Raw genomic sequence first — 18,715 nt, forward strand, 5'->3', positions numbered from 1 at the left:
ATGATTTAATTTCGTGTCTTAAAAAATTAAAAAAAAAAAAATTGTACTTTGTTTAATTTATATTCTTATGCACTGGAAAGTTTTATGTGTCATATGTTTTTTGCTCTGTCATAAAATGTTCTATGTACATGTTAAAGCTTTGTGCAGTTTCTCATAGTGCTACTATCTAGCACCATCTCTCTTTAATGTGCTCCTGTGTGTTCAGATACAGCTGCATTTAACCGGCGCCTCCTCCGCCTCCTCCGCCTCCTCCGCCTCCTCAATGTCTGCTCCAAAGAGTGTGAGGAGCTGCGGGTGAACCCTGGAAAATAAACCGAGCTGTCAGGACATTTAAACATTACAAGGATTTATCTGATATATGCACACATACCTCCATCTTTTCTTAGAAGCTCACACTGTTCTGTTTATTCTTCCGTCACTCTTTCTGCGGCTTTAAGAAGATGAACTGAAAGTGCCGCTCATATAGTGTTTGTAGTGTCTTCAAACAACACGTACTTTGCATACACAGGTCATCTGAAGTTCAACTTGTGCGAGTATAACAGAGGCTATCTTGACTACTGTTTTGCAAATAAATATGCGACTTATTCAGTGTCATAAAGCGGACGGTTCTGACTAGGGCTAGTATAATCTATAATACCTTTAGGATGCTTTTGTCCGTCTAGAACATTTCATATTTTTCTTTTATGATATTGCTGTACTTGCAACTAACAAAAGACACTAAAGGTTGTGTATTCCAGTGATTTCACTATGGTTAAGAGTCTGTTTTTGAGTCAGAAACAGTGAGCTCACTGCAATACAAGGCGTTTAATGGATTACTGCTGTCCATTAGTTGTTATGACTGACATTGTACTGGATCAGGAGTTCAGATGGGACCTCCAACAGATCTCCGTCAGTGTTCCAGGGGTATGTTCCTTCAGAGGAGATGATGGGCATGGCTTTTGAATTGCACTCCTCGAGACATCATCAGCACAACTTCCCAGAGACTGTGTTTTTGCAAATAACAGAAATATATATATATATATATATATATATATATATATATATATATATATATATATATATATATATATATATATATAGACACATTCTACTTAATGTTTACAGTACTTTTTACTGCATTGCATTAATGTATTGTTTTGCATGGTTTAGTTTGTGAACTGTTCATATTTGAGGCTGTAGTTTACTTTAGGTCCACAAGGGGGCAGTGATAAACAGCTGATCCTCATTGGCTCACCTCAGTCCTATTTGTGTGACCTGGAGTGAACCCTGGATACAGAACCAGGCCAGGACTGGACTTTTCATTTCATATCATATATTTTATTCAGATAACCAGGTATGTCTATCGAATTCTTAATTAGATAAATGGCTTAGCAGACATTATTATATTTCACCGTAGAGATTTTATGGAAGTACTATTCACTTATTATTTTTTTCTTACTAAATGTAAACTATGCATATTAACCCTAGTATTTTTGTAGAATAATACTTGCTCTGACCCAAATCCTCCCAGCAGTCATGATGTAAAGCTTAGACAACGTGCATCAACTGCAGGAATGTTCCTGTTCTGTGTCTTAGTGGGATAACAAGTTCACATGCAAATTGTTTTGACTGTAAATCTCACAAAAAACATGTCCTAGTCACGTTTCATCCCCGGATGACAAGAAATTACATTTTGCATAACGAAAATAGAGCCTATATTTAGAAACATTGTGTGTTTGCATTCCCCCTAAATTCTGATTACTATAATAAGTATGTTTTACATTTCAGTTATTGTTGTTGTTATCATATTCTCAGTGATATTTTTTGTTAGATTCTTATTATTGTTCTCTTTTAATGTATTGCATTTTTTGCATTTATATATATATATATATATATATATATGTGTGTGTGTGTGTGTGTGTGTATGTGTGTGTGTGTACAGTATGAAAGAGAGAGAGAGAATGGAATTATACTTAAGCATATAATTAAGCACGTTTTCTCATTACCATAACTTATCTTAAATTGAAAGTAAATAACATTTTACATTTTAGTTTTTCCCCTTTTTGACTTTAATTCTTTATTTTAATCAAATAAATGTCAAAAATACTACCATGACATATAAATATTTTACAATTTGAATTATATATTTTTTTTTTCACAGTACTGAAATAAGAATGTTTTTATTTATTTATTGCACATTTTAAAAATAGACTAAATTATAATACATTTCTTTCTTTCTTTTTTTTTTTTTTTCTTTTTTTTTGATTCAACCACAGGTCAAATACACTTGGCTTCTGAGGTGAACACACACAAACTCTTTTAAAATGGGCAATAAAGTACAGCACAGAAACCCTGAAATTGACACGGCTTTAATCCGTGTCACAATCACACGAGAGTGAAGAGCAGTAGCAGCAGGTCAACACCTCAGCCTGTTATTTATACACAGATTATTTATAGAATGTGGGTTAACAAACAGCTCTAGATTGGATTGCTTCAGAAAAAGGAAGAGACAGGCTCTGAAAAGGGCTAATCTGTATTAGCCTGAAAAGTGTTTTGTGGGAAGCTGACAATCAGCGACTAATTTGACTTGACAGCATGCTAATTCTGTTTAAGCTGGGGAGGTTGTTAACTCCATTTGCGTGGGCTGGATCTCCTGCACGTCTGGCTGATGTGAGTTCAGTAAGTTCCCTCAGTAGGCAGGTGAGCTTACTTCGTTGTTTGTGCTGCTGTATCTCTTCAAATGCTTGATGAACTCTGACCTGGAGGTGTTTCCAACAGCGATCAGTGCCATACTGCCATTGTCCAGCCTGTGGTAGACAGAAAAGGTTACCCATGTTTATTGTGCTTAGGTGGTACTTTCAATAATAAAAACGATTACATATGTACCTGTCATTTATGGAGAATCTGTGGCAAGCATTATTACCAGGAAACCAGTTCAACATTATAACAAGCCCACACTTTTTTCATATGGGAATTAGAATTGTTTACTTAATAAAACCAGTTTCTCTTGAGTTTTACCACAGGTCTATAAATAGATGTACTGTAGCTTACACTTGGACTGTTCCATATCTACACGTCAGTGGAAAATGTAAATCAAGGTATAAACAGGTCCAGATGGAATATATAGCCTACCATTATATATGTAAAAGTAAGTAGCATTAAAAGTAGCTTTTTAAAAGGAATTATTGAATCCAGTTAACCCATTTAAGCTCACCGGCAACTATAGTTATTATAGGATGTTTAGATATTTTTCCTGAAAAACAAGACAATAACAATTAAAGAAATGGTTTCTTGAAATGCAAACTCTGTGACCGCATTGACTCTGTCGCCAGTAAAGATGCTGCTTATGAGAAGCTGAGCTTAACTTGTATTGCTAGGTAAAGACGGGAAGGAGAGGGGTTTGTTGAGCACTCATAGGCCCATGGACAGATGCTCGGTCCTTAAATCTCCCCGGCCACTCCCTTTAATCAGAGTAATTATGTGCTGATTAGACCAGTTTGGTGGCTTTGACCTTACGAGTCTGATCCAACCACTGATTCCAATCTTCAGGATTATGTTGGCCTACTCTAGCTGGCTCCACGCACCGAACACCGAACAGTGTGTGTTCATTTATAGGACAGAAAGTCCATGAATATACAATGCATCATCACCTCTCACTCATATGCAGGCCCATACTGAATCTGCACGTGCAGAAAGCTTTAACAGTTATATTTAAGGTTATAAATTAAAACATAAAAAGTAAAAAAAAAAAAAAATAGCACTGATAAATTGATTCAATAAATAATAAATAGAAACTGAAAGTGTTCACTCAATTTAAACCCCAAAAAAATGCCTAAATATTCAAACAACAAAATTCTAAACAAAACAAAAAAAATAATAATAATATACATTTTATGAATAAATCTTTATTGTTTAATTAATGAATTAAACATTGTATAAATAACTTCTGATTTCTATATTCCAATTTATATTATTATTATTATTATTATTTATTTATTTATTTTTTACAAAAAAAAATTGTTATTCACAAAATCAGCGCATAAAATGTGGAAAAGCTGGTTTTGCTTGGGCCTGCTTATAAGAGGGTGTTGGTGTATGAATCAAATAACACATGCTAAAACATTTTGGATATGATCTTTAGATTTTTGGAAACTACATGGGTGCTTGTCAGTGCTTTTAATATAAAAGATCCAAAAAAAAGTATCCACTGTTCAGGGAATGGCGTAAAACAAAATCTGTACTTTTGATAATTTAATGTTGTCAATTATGTTTTTAATGATTTAATTTCGTGTCTTAAAAAATTAAAAAAAAAAAAAAATGTACTTTGGTTTAATTTATATTCTTATGCACTGGAAAGTTTTATGTGTCATATGTTTTTTGCTCTGTCATAAAATGTTCTATGTACATGTTAAAGCATTGTGCAGTTTCTCATAGTGCTACTATCTAGCGCCATCTCTCTTTAATGTGCTCCTGTGTGTTCAGATACCGCTGCATTTAACCGGCGCCTCCTCCGCCTCCTCAATGTCTGCTCCAAAGAGTGTGAGGAGCTGCGGGTGAACCCTGGAAAATAAACCGAGCTGTCAGGACATTTAAACATTACAAGGGTTTATCTGATATACGCACACGTAGGCTACCTCCATCTTTTCTTAGAAGCTCACATGGTTCGGTTTATTCTTCCGTCACTCTTTCTGCGGCTTTAAGAAGATGAACTGAAAGTGCCGCTCATATAGTGTCTGTAGTGTCTTCAAACAACATGTACTTCGCATACACAGGTCATCTGAAGTTCAACTTGTGCAAGTATAACAGAGGCTATCTTGACTACTGTTTTGCAAATAAATATGTGACTTATTCAGTGTCATAAAGCGGACGGTTCTGACTTGGGCTAGTATAATAATACTTATAATACCTTTAGGATGCTTTTGTCCGTCTAGAACATTTAATATTTGTCTTTTATGATATTGCTGTACTTGCAACTAACAAAAGACACTAAAGGTTGTGTATTCCAGTGATTTCACTAGGGTTAAGAGTCTGTTTTTGAGTCAGAAACAGTGAGCTCACTGCAATACAAGGCGTTTAATGGATTACTGCTGTCCATTAGTTGTTATGACTGACATTGTACTGGATCAGGAGTTCAGATGGGACCTCCCAACAGATCTCCGTCAGTGTTCCAGGGGGCTTTGACCTTACACTTTGACTGTTCAAGGCTTTGACCTTACGAGTCTGATCCAACCACTGATTCCAATCTTCAGGATTATGTTGGCCTACTCTAGCTGGCTCCACGCACCGAACACCCACTACAACAGTCAGGAAACTCAGTTAGCCTTGTGTGTTGCTGACACACTGACCTGATCTCAAGGTTTTACAGTCTACACTGACATTATCCACTGAGCCCATCTTACTTGCTTTTAAGGCGTACAGTCTGAAGAATTGAGGGCAGTGCTTACTTTGTACACTATGAGGTCCCAGAACAAGGACTGGTGACAGATTTGGCCGATCATTGGAACATAAATACATGAACACTGCTTTAAACACAGACTCGAGATTGAAAAAAACTACAACAAACTACATCTTTCCTACACTTTTTAACATTTTAAAAAGCTTTCAGGCACTTGCGATATAGACTTTTCACTGAACATAGTGGGACAGATCTTGTTTTGTCAAGTTGCGATGGTGGCTTGTAGTGTAGATTCAGTAGAGCAGATGCACTGATATAACGCTACATCACTGGTGGGGAGTTTCCCAATGATTTTATAATGGCAAATGAATGTGTAAATCAGATTATTTTGCAAATAAGGAATATTTGTAAAAAAAAAGATGAATTATTAACAGCTTGATTTTGTGCATGCAAATGTGCAATACAAAAAAATCTAAGTGATTAAATCACAGCTTGTTTTCCTTTTTTACAGTGAGTTATTGAAGTGCAGGTCATGGCATTTCTTTCAGGGGCATATAAGTTTATATGTACATATTTAGATGATGGGTTTAATTGTGTAAGTGCCAGATACAGCTTGTTCTAGTCAACACAAAATATAAAATTATCCTATTTTTGACATGATACATAAAACTGGTCTTTTGGCGCATGATCCATCTATGTAATTCCAAATACAGAAATGTCTGTCTTTTTAGAATTGGAATTCTAAATTAGAATTCTTAATAATATAAAGAAATGTTCTTGAGCAGCAAATCAGAATATCAGATGATTTCCGAAGGATCATGTGACACTGGAGTAATGGCTGCTGAAAATTAAGCTTTTCTATTACATGAATAAATTACATTAAAATATTCAAATGGGAAATATTTTTTTCCATTGTTATAATCTTTCACAATGAAGCCTTGAAGCCATGAAGCTTCAAGCTGATTTTCAGGTACAGACCTTGTCTGGTCTGCCAGGATCCATGCTCACCTCTCACAGAATGGAGATATATTGTTTACAAAACTCGTGCACTTGAAATGTTTTAATGTAAAAACATATGATGATATGATTTATGATATGAAATTATATGATATATGATTTGTAAGGCATTATTCACTACCATGTATGAGCGTTATTTACACATGTACAGTACATGTTACTAAACTCAGCGCTGACAGAGATGGACCATATTGACCAATCACAGTCATTTGTGATAACAAGCTCTTTTACCGAATCATTTTCAGATTTGTATTGTGTATAAATCTCCAGTCTCAAAAAAAAAAAAAAACACGACCATTTAGTACACATTTAGTACGAGACCATTATCTGCATTTTAGTAATGATGGAGTTGCATGGGTTCCTCTCAGTGTGGGGCATCCTGCATTATTAGCATTAGCTGGGTGACCTTCAGCATCTCCAGGATTTTGATTTCTTACCAATGGCCAATTAAGCAGGGGGTGGTTTATTTTATATAACATTCAAATAATTACGCTGAAAACCTTAAAGGCGAGAAAACCTTAAAAATGGGCTTCAACATACTTTATCTGATCCTCGGCTTCACGGCTGGTTATAAAGGACAGTTCACAGTCTTTAGGTCTTCACACACACCATTGGTCAATTGGGGAGGGACACGAGGAGAGAGAACAAACGATTAAGACAGAGTTTTATGATAAAAAAGAGGGTGATTTCTAAGAGACAGTGCCCATGTGTGATGTGCCAGGCTGCTCTGACACTAATCCCAGATTTGATAGAGCACCAGCCAGTCCCTTGGAGCCCACCAGATGAGAGACAGCTACAGCTGACAACACAACTGAGAAAGAAAGAGTGCTTACTTGGGGTTTGCCAGTGTTTTAATGAGAGCGAACTCGTGGCGCTGGCTGGGTGGCATCCAGCAGTGTCTCTCTGCCAGTGCGAGCGTCCGCCCACCGAAACCATTCCTGGCAGAGAAGACGAACCTCAGCAGACAACCCATAGAGCTGATGCTGCACACATCCACAGGCTGATGATGACCTAGAACAAGCAACGTAATGCAGTCAGTATGCTGAGGTGCCAGGTTTACCAAGGCACTGCCCTAAAAAGAGTACAAACCACTAGGAACAAAGGACACTAGAGCCACGGGAGGGTTTAACAAAAGAGGCAGTAACAACTCTTTACAAACAAATATTATAGCTCTATTACGATTAAATGACCAATTTCAAAAGCAGTATGGCATGTATTTTTCATTAAAAAGGTGTCACTTTTGATTTATTTAATGGGTCCTTGTTAAATAAAAGTATATACATTCATATAAACTTTTGAATGGTATTGTCCAATCAATAAGTGCATGTATGTATTTATGTACATGTATGCATATGTACATATTTAAGTAGATGTTAATGTGCATCCTATAATCAGCATATTTAATTCTTGTCTATTAGAAACAACATTGACATCTATCAAGTGTCAATGTGACATCTCTTGAGTTAATTCATGGCAAATGTCGGAGTGAACAGGAATGACTGGATCTGGTGGCCCATTGGTCCAGTCCAGTCCCTGTAGCCAGGTACATTCCTGACCTCCTTCTGTCTCCCCATGCATACGCTCCTCACTGCTCATGAATTATTCATTGAATCCTTCCAAATCCCGCCAGTTGGCCTTATTCACATGCGTAAATATTGCTTAATTAGAAATGAACAAGCCCTACGTTGGCCCTCCTAAATAGGCATTGCGCTCTCATTCGTGTCAGGTGTCTTATCTGCCGCTGATGTTTCTCTTTTACCTTGCAGCAACAAAAGCTAGACATTTTGTTTAGTGAAGAAAGGGGAAAATGTGTTTTTTATTTAGTCCTCTTAACATAAGAAGTCTAATTCCTGCATGCTGGAATGTCTTCTAAGGAAAAGCTGTCTTTTGTTGAGCGAGTGCCCACACTTAGCTCAGCAGTTCATACCAAGAGCCACAATGTTTTGATGGAGCAATTAATCACGATGGTACCAGGATGTTTCTCAGTGTTCCTGCTGAGATGGCGAGTGTACTGTGGTGCATAGAGAAGGTGCCAATCTCAGTGAACAAAAGAAATTCAGCACTCGTTCCTAAAACTCACACCTCCCTTTAGTCAAAATCTGAGTTACAATATAATTTGGCTCAATTCTTTGGGCATAATGATCAGACGCATTCTTGCACACGTGGAGGTCAGATTGCAGTTAATCATCCGAAACTAGGCCGCAGAGTTTTAGGCACCACCAGTTGTGAGGGTTTGTCATTCGATTTTGTCACACAATCCAGTTTTGCACCTTTAAAGGGTTCACTTAAGAAATAAGGGTTCACCATTCAAACCTGTTTGACCTGCTTTTTTTCTGTGAAACACACACACACACACACACACACACACACACACACAAATACAAACTTGAATGTTTTAATTGTTTTTGTCATTCTTCAACATATTTGGGTTCCACATTCAGTAAGACATAAAGTCAAATGTCTGGAACAAGATGAGGGTAAATTATGACAGAATGTTAGCTTTTTTACGTTAACTGTCTCTTTAAATTTCAGTCTTTTCTTCACACAAAACTATCATATGTCTTCAGAATATAGTGCATGAGTCATATGGACTACCTTTATTGTATTTATGTGCATTTTTCAAGCCTAGTTGTTGTATGAAAAAGAAAATTGACAATTCCTTCCTCTTCTAGTCATAAATACCAGCATACAGTTTCAAAATAAAATTTTTTACAAAAAGCTAACGTATGAGTTAGATATCTTAGTCTTAGAGTATATTGCATGAGTCATATTAATTGTCATTGTATTAAAAAGAGCTACTATATGTGAAGATTCCTTAAAAATCTCCTCTTGTCGCATGATTCATTTGGATTCATGTTGCATTTTATGTTGTTTTTTCACATTTGAAGCCTCATTGTCATTGTATTGACAATAACTATATGAAGATATAGCTCCTTTTTTCTTCTCCAGAAGCAAATAAAAGCAGCGTTCTTAAATAGAATGAGGGTGAGTAAATAATGACAGGATTTACATTTTTGGGTGAAATATTCCTGTAAAGCAAAAATGAAGCCTGTGATTGGCAAAAAAATATCACCAGATAATAATTTCTCAATAATCCACAAAGAATAATGATACAACAATCACAACAGAAAAATGACAATCATTAACTCATGGACACAGCTGATTCTTTAATTCTATTGTGTGGTTTTGATTGTGTTCATCCCAATCGTAATTCAGCTGTAAAGCAAAATTTTTGCCAGTACTTGTTCTTTTTCTTTTTTTGGAGGATGCAAGCTTAGCTTGCGCTTGTAATCCCCTGACACAAGCCAAATCCGCTTGTCTGTTAAGCTAAGCCCAGGAGAGCTTGCACAGTCGACACAATGGCCCAGACATATTGGTGCTAACTTCAAAAACGCCTCGCAGAAAGACAGACAGACAGGAACATGCAGTACTAAAGCCAAAGCGAACACTGCCAGCCAGAAGTAACACTTCCAATGACGGCCCACAGCCACGTCAAAGAAACTCAGTGTTTGTGGCGGGACCGTACGGGTGATTGACGACAGACGTATCTCCACCTCTCCTGGGACCGTCTCTCGTTCCATGGGACCTGTTAACCATGATCTCCGAAGCTAGAGAGGCAGAGTCTGTGTGGGGGGGTTGTCTTCTTTCGGCCCCCATAACAACAGCCTGTGCACTCTAATTAAACAACAGATTACAGAGAGCCACCGCATGCGCTGCTATTGGGATGCACCAAAAAGAGGGAGAGAGAGACTTCCAATGTGTGAAAATGAAACCGTTGCTCCCGCACGCATAACTCAGTGGAACTTAAAAGTAAATAAAAATAACATTTACATATTATTATCATGTATATTTGTTATAGTGGCTCCTCAAGGCCTTACTGTTAGCGTACAAGCAGCTGTATATAAAAAAATAAAAAAAAAACATACCCATGATGATGTGCAAGGTTGCAGTCATTGCCCATTTTATTCCATACACAGAGCAGGCCTCCACATTGGTAGAACCTATAGAAGGATAAAAAATAAAAATAAAACATATCGTAACACTCTTAATTAGTTTACTTGGATCAAGCCCCAAAACTCACTAAAAGAACCAAAAGTGAATGACTTATAGACTTAATATTGTCTTAATGATCCTACAATGTGACATAAAATGCTTTATACTCCGTGTCTTGGAACAATGACAATGCTGGTCTGTTTTCCACATAAAGTTGTTGTATGGTTTCAGAAGATTTAGAATATAGTGCGTGAGTCTAATATATATATACAATTTCTAAAAATGCAGCATAAAATGCACTATAGTCTTTTGTTAGTCTTCAAATCTTCTGAAGCCATGCAATCTTTGTGCAATTTTGTGTCAATGAATAATGACATAAATTCCGGTCTGCTTGTCCCACAGAGCTATTGTATGCTTCAAAAGACTTGGAATATAGCATATGAGTCTTATTTTAAGTTGTGGTACGAAAGTTGCATTTCAAAGCTTACAGATTTGAGTTTGCTTTTTGGGTGAACTATTCCTTTAAGTGGACTTATGCATTTCATAAACAAGCAGCCTTTCTATTTGGATAAATTCTGTTCTCCGCACAGGTGATTTTGTGATAAAGCTTTTTCTCGTTAGACACACACTGATGATGATGCTATGAGACCATCTGAATGCTGTGGCATATGGTCCCATGATGTTTGCTATAGTGTGTATTCCTGCACAGACACTGTTTACTCTCAGTGAGTGATGAGATTCCATTACGAATGGCTACAGAAACGTGAAAAAAATGTTGTTCTGCTTTATTATAGTAGACTCTCTCCCCTACATATCAATGTTCTCCAGCACCTGCTACAGGGCACAGAATCCATTTTTGTCTTTCACAGTGTTATCATATGGCTTGATCAAGTTTGTAATCTAGTGCATTTCAATAGCATATTCAAATAAATTCTGTTCTCTGGACAAGTGATTTTGAGATCAAGCTTTTTCTCATTAGACATGCTGATGCTGATTCAATGAGACATCTAGATAATGTGACATATAGTTTTTTTTTATATTCATTCAGGTGTTTCAGGTGAATTATGAGCTAAATAGGAAATAAAAATCTTAAGATTCACCCATTAGGAAATATCCTGTGATTTGGGACACTGTTTAGACTAGTATGCGAGTTAGGACGCAGCATTGATTTAAAAACAGCAGCAGCTTTGCCCATCTAATGAGTTAGGTAAAGTTAATCATTACAGGATGAGGACTTTGTTAAAGGGCATTAATTTAAGTTAATATCACCTTGTGCCAATTAAGGCGGTTTACCTTGCTGGCAGCTTGCGAAGGGAGAACAGGTGTGTGTATTTGTACTGATTACTAACAGAGACAAGCAGCAAAGAGAGAGCTTGTCCTTGTCGGGTGAGTAGGCATTTCCTTTCATGCAGTTATCTGGCCAGTGTGTTTGCTCAGATCAACAGGGTATGAAAGCAAATGTCTGTAAATGAGAATAGGGTGGAGGTGTTGGATGAAACCGTTCCCTCCTTTCTGATGATATAGACGGCCAGGCCTACAGTGCTGTATACACACTCACACTCCGACTGAACTTGGCTGCAAGCACATGTGCCTCTTCCCACCTACCAGGTCACTGGTAATGTAGCCCTCCCTCACAAACACATCCATGATGCTTCCTGGCCTCTCTGGGAGTTTCCATATGTTGTGATGATTTCAACACAAAAGCCAGGCTCTGAGCCTCGGCCCAGTAAAGGTAACAGCGTCTGCCGGACTGAGTTCCAAAACCCAGTGAGCTGCTGTACTGTCTACTAGCTACTAGTCATTTTGTTTACTTGCGACATGCACCAGACATGGCATTGTATCATGAGTCGTGACTCAGTGTTTTTTATTTATTTATTTATGTATATATATATATATATATATATATATATATATATATATATATATATATATATATATATATATATATATATATATATATATATACTTAATTTTTGTGAACATGTGAATAACATACACCGATTGGGGGGGGGAAATGAAATTTCACATTTTACTGTAGATATTTTTCTGTTCAATGTAAAAATAATATCCACCTTCTTTACTTAAGTTCAGCTGCTGCCTAAAATTAAGTATAATAATAATGGCATTTAGATTTTATTTTTTGACTATAAAAATTGAGCTGAAATTGGTTAAAATATTTTGATGTGTTAAAGTAATAGAAAAACATATGTTACCATAACACTGAACACATAATTTCTTACAGTGTGTTGAATAAAGTACATTTAGTATCTTCCACCTTTTCAGATGGAAAGATGATTATTTGGTTCTTTGACAGACACTAGAATCAGGAATCAGAATTTTGGCTTCTTTTTTTCTTTCCGTTTGACAGCCTACAAAATGAGCATGCATATCCTTAAAATACTGCTCATGTAGGCAGCTCGCTACAGGTTTTGTAAGAGAGCTGATATCACTCCCCATCATAAACGCAAGCTGTGGATAAACAGCTGTGGGGATAAATTCTGTAATATAATGTGAAAAACTGTAATATATGGAGTATTTGGTCTACTACCGCCAATTAAAGAAATATAATGAATGAGTGATATTAAAAAAACTCTGAATACTAAAATTACCATTATGTACAGATCTCATAAAGCCCACTTGAGGTTCGCTGAAGTATTTTCATTCTATGCTGGTTGTTTTTTGGTGTTTGAAATTGATCGGTTTGTTGTTGGGTGGTGTCTGTAGCGCTGCTGCCGTGTGGTAACACTATATTTCAAGCATGCATCTGCCTTTGCCGCAAGGCTCAGAGCAACAGCCTGTGCCAGCATCATCGGGAGTTCCATATATTACCCATCTCCATTCCAGAACCCGGTGACGAATGGTAGTAGTGCCCAGATATTAGAGTGTGGGCGGGGGGATATGAAGGAAGGGGGCTTTGAACATGGGAGATATGGGGTTGAAAGAGAGGGAGAGAGAAAAAAATTTGTCCTTGGAAGTGCAAGCACTTCTGTAGAACAATTAACTTAATTAAGCAGACAGCATGAATATTCATAAGGCAGTTAATGTCTCCCTCATCCAGGCAGATGAATGTGATTCAATGACTCGCTAGTCAAGCATGTCTGAGAGTCTCGTGGAAACTGCACCAACATTTTGGTTCTTTGCCTGGAATATCGAAGAAATTAACAGTCCCCCAGAAACCCTTAAAAGCAGGCAAATTAATTAGAAGCCTGCAATTTCTATGCTATATGTTCTGAGGTGTATATACTATGGTGTAGTGAGAAAGCCTTTAATTGGCCAGGGCGCTGCATTTTTGTATGTTTATCCTGCATTGTGTAAATAAAGTCTTTGAAATGCTCTCTGTAATTAGTTTAATCTTTCGAAAAAGAAACTCTTCAATGTTTGTTCTACTTGACTGTTATGAATACTGACAGAAAGGAGCATAAAGATGACAAATTAACGCATTCAAGAATATAGTCTGTTTTCCAGCTATAATTAGACATCAACTTGGCTGCTATGTGAGGGCATTTCATGTGTATTTTATTGATGTGCACATGGTAATTGCTTGCGGTAAATCACTATAGTTGATTCACGTTCTTTATTGGCATCAGTGGTTCCATGAAGAACCTTTTTAACCTCCACTGAACCTTTCCATTGCACAAAAGGATTGTTACTTTCTTAAAAATAAATGTTCTTTTTCTGTATCAATGGTTCCATGTACATTACATTTAACATTTAATCATTTAGCAGACGGTTTTATCAAAAGCGACTTACAAATGAGAACATGTAGAACCTTTAACATCCATGGAACCTTTTCATTAGACAAAAGGATCTTAAAGATTCTTTACAGTAGAAAATTAGATAATGAAATGTTCTTCACACTAACAAAAAATGGTTCTTTTGAGAACTCTGCATAAAAGGTTATTTGATGAACCCAAAATGGTTCTTCTATGTCATAACTGCAAAAAAAACAAAACATTAAAATGTTGAGTACACCAAGAAAATAATGATTCTTTTAGGATCTGTTCACTGAAAAGTTCCATGGTTCTTCTATGGCTTCACTGTGAAAGCCCCTTTTATGAAACCTTTATTTTTAAGAGTACACTTGTGTTTTTGCAAAGCTGTAAAAAGAGAGTGATTTGACTCCATTTCCTCCATCCCTAAGGATTGACCAGGGTCTGATGTCACACCGAATGACGCATCCAAACCTGCGAAGGAAAACAGCAGAGGCAGGGGGGCTTTTTTTCATTTTACCCTTTTGCATTTCTGACAGGAAACTGTTTACAAATACTCCCATGGGATTCGGCACTAATGAAGAGAAAACGTGACCCTGGCAGAGTCAGTTTGCAGCGGGCGCGAAGTTGGAGGGCTTCCACTGCTCCTAACAACAGCACTCCATTTTGCCGTGCCTGAAATGACAAGTGAAGGTCAATCTCTTGGCTGAAAAACTAGGGGCCGCTATTGTACCCATTGACCCTGCTCTTCCCTCCTCTTCCCATCCCAGTTTGCCAGCTTTTTGGGGTTGGTTTGCACCACATTACCGCAAAAAAAAAAAGAGAAGATTTTCTGAGGTTAGTTAGTCCTGTGTGAGTGTGGACACTGCGCAGGGCTTTGGGCCACTGAATCAAGGCCAGTGGAGCTGTTTCAAAGCCAGCAAAGGAGAGTCAAATGGAGGATGCTCAATTTCAGACACTCTTGAAGGCAATTAACTCGGTGTGTGAGTGGGCCATTCAGAGGCCTGACTGTGATTAAATCAATTTGATAATGATACACTCACTTGCTGCTGTTATGAGCTGCATGTTTGTTTTCGCTAGAGGAGTTTCAGAACACAATCAAACTAAATCATTCTGACAGCACAGAAACTTGAGACCAAAATTACTACAGGGTTCGAATAATTGGCAGCGCGCCTCTGATTGTTTTAGTGCTGGAATGAATAAAGTCGCAGGGTTTAGCCACAAGGCTGTTGCTATACATTATCATATTTTACTGCTAGTCATATTTTGACATGCTGTGATTATCAATTATAGGTTTTGTTTCAGTTTCTTCATTTAAATATTTCATAAAGGTATTTAAGTACCTCAGAATTGTTCTGTGGCTTTTAGTCCATGTCGGCTTTGAGGACGTGTTATGCTATGTGTTATGTGTTTGTATTATTTATTTATTTGAAGTTTAATAATAAAAATAAATATACATAATAATAATAATAATAATAATAATAATAATAATAATAATAATAATAATAATAATAATAATAAAACTGCAATTAACAAAATAGCCCAGAAACTATATTCTATTTATATTCTGATTAAAATGTTTAATATTCAACTTTATATATATATATATATATATATATATATATATATATATATATATATATATATATATATATATATATAATACTACTGATTATGGAAGTATAGTATTTATTTCTGAAACATGATATTTAACAAGAAACTAGGAATTTGTATTTTGGAAAGTGGGTGTTGCATACTAGAATAAAGGGGGAGGGGTTAGAGGGGGAGGGGTTAGAGATTTGGTTTTGTGACATCATCTGGAAAAAACTGGAGGTATGTTAAGTTCACAAAAACTAATATTTGTTTACTTTCAGAATAACGTGTATATGTAATATGTATGATTTAATATGCACAGTAAGACCAGAGATGTGTGTAATTAAAGAAAATTGGGTCAATTTTCAATTCGTGTTGTTGACTCAGCGAGGACCGAACGCTGATTCGCATGCACTCTCCTGAGAGGAGCTGGACATTTTGGACTGTACTGGGGACAGCTGCAGGAGAAAGAGATACACCACCCGATCTTCACCTGCTGGTATTATGCCGAGAGGAAGTGCTGCTTGGACAGGCGTGAAGATGGAATCTGTGTCCCTCCCAGCGTCCATCTGGGCCCGGAGAAGCAACCCGTGGGCCACCTCAGCTACAGAGCCATCTCCCCCGACACATACCACGCTAGAGAGAAAGCAAACGGATTGGCGGTGAGTCACGTGAACCAAACTCATGGCCAAGGGCTGGCTAACACACATGTAATAATCAGGCTGTTGTTCACTCATATGTGGATAAATGTAAATCCATATGGACGTATATTTGATTGAACATACAGAACACACATGGCAGAACAGGCACAGCTTTTCCTTAAATATGATTAAAATTTCCTAGCAAGTCTTCATTAGAGGAATCCATTTCAATTAATGAAAACCATAATTCCCATTATGTCGTATTGCACAATAGATTTAACCATGGAAGTGCTAAGAGGCACCATGTATTCTAATTGGAAAATATCCTCTTTTTTTTTAAAGAATAGCAGAAAATCTGTCAGATCTCAGCAGCAAAATAAATCATTAAAAACGGCTGAGCCCACTAATCTGCTTTAAGCACATTACTAATAAATGAACACAGCCTAGGAAAGCTGATTACATTTAATTCAGAAATGCCCTTTAGCAATACTGTACAATCTCACAAATAGATTTGTTTAGTAGACATGGCCAGCACTAATGAGCAAGTAGTCATGCCACTCACAAAATTAGTTCTGTGACCTTGCAGTCACAGGTGTAACAGAAATGAGTCGAACCAGACAAATTAAAGAGTCTATCAAAGCGATGTTTGAAACACGAGAGCCGAATTCCTCAGGAAGTCATAAATCAATTCTAGTGCCACAAGAACCAAGCAAGCTGTGCTCCTACGCCTAGTGAGAAAATAGTTCCCAGTATTTATACGATTAAAAATGGTCTCTGTCTCATATAGCCTTGTTATTTGTACACGCTGTGGCTATACAGATCACAACATGTAAATAGGAAAATGTTTGCATTATTTTGTCACTTGGGATTACTATGCTAACAGTATCCATTTACATCCAGTCTTTGTGCTAAGCTAGGCTAGCGGTGGGTGCATCAAATAACACTTACAGAACGCACAGAAATGAAAAAGGTATGTATGGACTTATCTAACTCTGGGGGATAGTGTGAATAAGCTAAAGTCCCAAAAAGTCGGAGTGTTCCTTTAAGCCTCGAAGGATGCTTTGAATCTTCCAAATCGGGGTGTGTTTCCCAAAAGCATCGTTAGCTATTTATGGTACAGTAGTTAGTCTCATTGAAGTCTATTGGTAACAACAGATCTTGCGACCATAGTTACTTTTGGGAAATGCACCCCAGGATAGTAAATATTTTATGGAGGAGTGGACAGTACAACCGAGAAGCCTCACCAAACACACGGCATGCAGAGACAATGCAGAGCTTTATGGCAATGATGGATGGGGTCAAGATGAACAAGCCCCATTCCACATTATATGTCAACAAAGTTTTGTTTCATTATCTGTAAATGTAAGCTCATCACTAGTTTACAGTAATTCATGGGATGGGATGGGTTAAATGCACCAATTCCGAGTATGGGTTACTATACTTGGAAAATGTCACAACTTTCACACATTCACTTTCATGATTAAAATGTTTTTTAAATATGTATATATATTTCATTTGCACCATAATATCCAAGCTACTTAATGCACATTTCTAATTTTATTTAAATTATTTACTGAAATACAACTGAAAATGTCTCTCTCTTTTCCATGTTAGGAAAAGTAAGTGTATAAATATGGTGAAAAAGCATTAAGAGTTGTTTTAATATGAGTGGGCATGATGGGTATCATAGATTCATAGATTGTCATTGTGATCAGACATGTACAGAATGCAATCATTTTCTTTCAGCCCATGATTCTCAACATTAATGCAACAGTACCCTAAGGTACAAAAGCTAAAAGGAACATCTTCGTAACTTATATACCACCTAAAAGTGCATGTTAGTACCTTTTGAAAGTGTACCGCCTCAGTTCTGTACCTTTTTATTCTGAGAACCTATTATAGTTTAGTTTAGGCAGACAAAACATGAGGAAAAATAGCATTTTCAATGGAAAAATGCTTGTAAGCAAGCATAGCGCTGCCACTTTTAAGGAAGTGGAGTATTGGTGAAATCTTGGTGAGAAAACTAATGCAAAAGTAACATAACATACTGCTTCCGTAAAAGTAACGTTCCCCAACTCTGCATGTCAGTCTAATATTGTGGCACTTATCTCACTTCCCATCTATCAGCAGTCAATGTGATGGCATTAAAAATTGCACAAATATCATCTTTCCATTCTGGGTGTTGATAATTATAATAAATGTGTGAGGGGAATAATTGCATCCATCGCTGATGTGCCATCACTTTAACGTCTATTGTGTGTGGCACACCGCGTGACTTCATATGAGACGTAACTGAAATAGCACCGTTCCATTTAAACAGAAGGAAGCATCAGTTGCTGAAGTAATTAATGAGTGATGGGTCTATTAATGAAAAAAAAAATGTGTGG

At 36.9% G+C, this 18,715-nt stretch overlaps 1 pseudogene; it reads right to left on the reverse strand.

Annotated features, from left to right (window-relative positions):
• Positions 1-2,250: 2,250 nt before the first annotated feature.
• LOC113052869 (ceramide kinase-like protein) overlaps positions 2,251-18,715 on the reverse strand; it is a 50,870-nt pseudogene continuing 34,405 nt past the window's right edge.

The sequence above is a fragment of the Carassius auratus genome, chromosome 34 (genome assembly GCF_003368295.1).
Source record: "Carassius auratus strain Wakin chromosome 34, ASM336829v1, whole genome shotgun sequence".
Taxonomy (NCBI): Eukaryota; Metazoa; Chordata; class Actinopteri; order Cypriniformes; family Cyprinidae; genus Carassius; species Carassius auratus.